Here is a 2,723-nt window from a genome sequence, read left to right as displayed (position 1 = left end):
AACATAGGCTATATTAAACAATTTAGCCTATTATCAACACCCCACATTTAGCTTATTGCTAGTCCTCGAGCAATCCACTATATTCTTTTTAGAGAATTCTTCACTCAACCATTTCCCCTCACGTATTACACCTAAAACATTGTACATACTTAACACCTAGCAGTGAACAATCCTAGCCTTAAAGTTGTCTCTCAAGTGCTATGTAATATTCAAACTTCTTCAACTTACTCTTCACAGAAGTCAAGATTTGCTTTTCTGTCACAAGTCCTATGCCCTCATCATCATGCCAACAAGAAATATTTGGTAATTACTCCGCACATTCAAGTCATATACTTATAATAATCAATTAAAGCACTCACTCTCACAATAGAAGTCACATGCATGCAATGGGTACCATAAACTTGCCTGTAATATAAATCTCTACTAATTTAGGCTAGCTCGACTCAAAATCAATTAGGACTTTTTCATGGTTGTAATGTGGGCTAAGGGACGAGTAGGATGTATTTAGGAATAGTGACTCAACCCCTAAGCACTTTAACACATCACACGAGCAATTTTCAGCATAAATTCTTCAACCCACTTCTCATTTATACACAATATCATCCCACAAATACGTCCTTCTTCTTTAAGCACTCTATTAATTCATTCCCACTAGCTAGAGCAAAACACAATGTAATTATCTCTTTTTTTTTTCTTGTCACTCAATTTCTGCTAGTGGTGTATTCTTTTACAACATAAGTGCACTTTTCATCCTTTTATTGGTTCCACTCAAAAGTCACCCCACACTTATTTCCTTCTTACTTCTTTTAGCGCTCTTCTCACAATTAAAGTGCTTTAAGAGGTAAAAGGATCAAAACACTGTCAATTAAGAACAAAAGGGTATAGGCTTGTAATGCGGGTGCCAAACAAAAAGTCTGAAGGCTCAAAAGGGTTAACTAGGGACAAATTTTATTTGTAATAAGCAATTAAGCTCAAAAAGGTCAAATAAAGCCTAACATTATTTTTCAAATCGAGCATCACCTCAAATTTCGCTTCAACTTACATACCGGGAAAGTTCTAGACACAAGTACAATACATGGACTACACAAATACTCACCACACATGGCATATGACTCATTCCAGATCAGCTTATCAAGACACTCCATTACGAGCATTCAATTAAGTACAAACATACAAATTAAGGCACTTTTAGTGAGATTCAACAATTAGGACTAAGCGTTACACTCTAGGGTCTAATGTGTTCAGGTGTGTCAACGCTATGAGTTCTCTTCTATAGCTCGCATCCCTTTGTTTAATATACAAATCAAAAAAAATGAAAACAGAAATTAAAAATTACATATGCCCGGTTAAAAATAAACCCTTGGAAAAGAATCGTGTCTTAAAGAAAAACCAAGGGGAATTATTTAAATTAAACCAAAACTAGCGTACATTAAACTGAAAAATAAAATAAATAAAAATATATTATTATTTTTTTCGAATTAATTCTGATTTTTATTTTCGCTTTTTTTTTTCCGACTAAATCAAGAAAATCTAGTAGCAATATTTCGAAATTAGGAGTACTATCTATCAATACTGTAATTTAACAAAACAAACTAAAAGCAACTTTAACACACTAAATAAAATAAATTTTTTTTATTAAACTCAATCAAACAAAGAGCAATTTGACAAAGTAAATACATTATAATAGGGGCAAACCACCCCACACTTAAAAACTTGCATTGTCCCCAATGCAAAATAAAAACAAAATAGATCAGAAAAAATACTCCCTGAGGCCATTGGCCTAAGCATCTTCTTCTTCAAATGTGCGCAGATATTCCTCGTCTTCTGAGGGAACATTGTCCCCATCCCCATCCTTGTCGGCTACTAGATGCAACCTCAGGTAGTCCAATATTTGATCTTTTGCTTGGGCGCCTAGACATTTTATCTACACAACATGATATATTAGCTAAAAAAATTATTTTAAGAGCAGGTGGAGTGAATACACCACACTTATGTTAATATCATGTTGGCACTTAGTATGTATAACAGGGTTTCAGACTACCATGTTCTTTAATTAGAATGATATAATGTTTATCGGTCTACCTAATATTAGAGATACTTACTACAATTGTACATAAAAATAAAAATTACAAACTAAGCTGAAAATATAAACAATAAACATAAAAAGAAATTAGTCTATTTTACAAAATTCAAAATTATTATACAAAAGATACTACAAAGGCGTATATACAAATCCTACATAGACAATATACAATGTGAACCACTTTTTGCTTCTACCTTGAACTTATGAATTGTACCCCTAAAAAGGCATTAAGTCTGTCGCTATGCTTCTTTGGTGGGGCTACAAAGATAACCAGGCCAAGTAATAAATTTTTCACTCGACACTTCTCGGCCTTTGTATGAGGAATGTAATTTTTGCTTTTTGGCACAATAAATTCAAGAATATAGACACTTTCATCCTCACTCTTTGACTTCCCCATAGGGTCAGGTGGCTCGATTACTATCTTACTATCTAAACACAATGTGGAAAAATGATTGGAATGAGGTCTAATGCGCCATAACTCATGAATTTTACTACTATTTACATCCCCATTTATACAAACACTCAATTCTTCTAAAGTAATGTTATCTACTCCCTCACATGACTCTAGAGCACTCTTCTTAACATGGACATCCTCAAGAAAAATATGATCTAATGATTGGTATTCTTGTTTTAGCTCCTT

The sequence above is a fragment of the Nicotiana tabacum genome, chromosome 11, assembly GCF_000715075.1.
Source record: "Nicotiana tabacum cultivar K326 chromosome 11, ASM71507v2, whole genome shotgun sequence".
In the NCBI taxonomy this organism is placed as follows: Eukaryota; Viridiplantae; Streptophyta; class Magnoliopsida; order Solanales; family Solanaceae; genus Nicotiana; species Nicotiana tabacum.
This window is presented reverse-complemented; position numbering follows the sequence as displayed.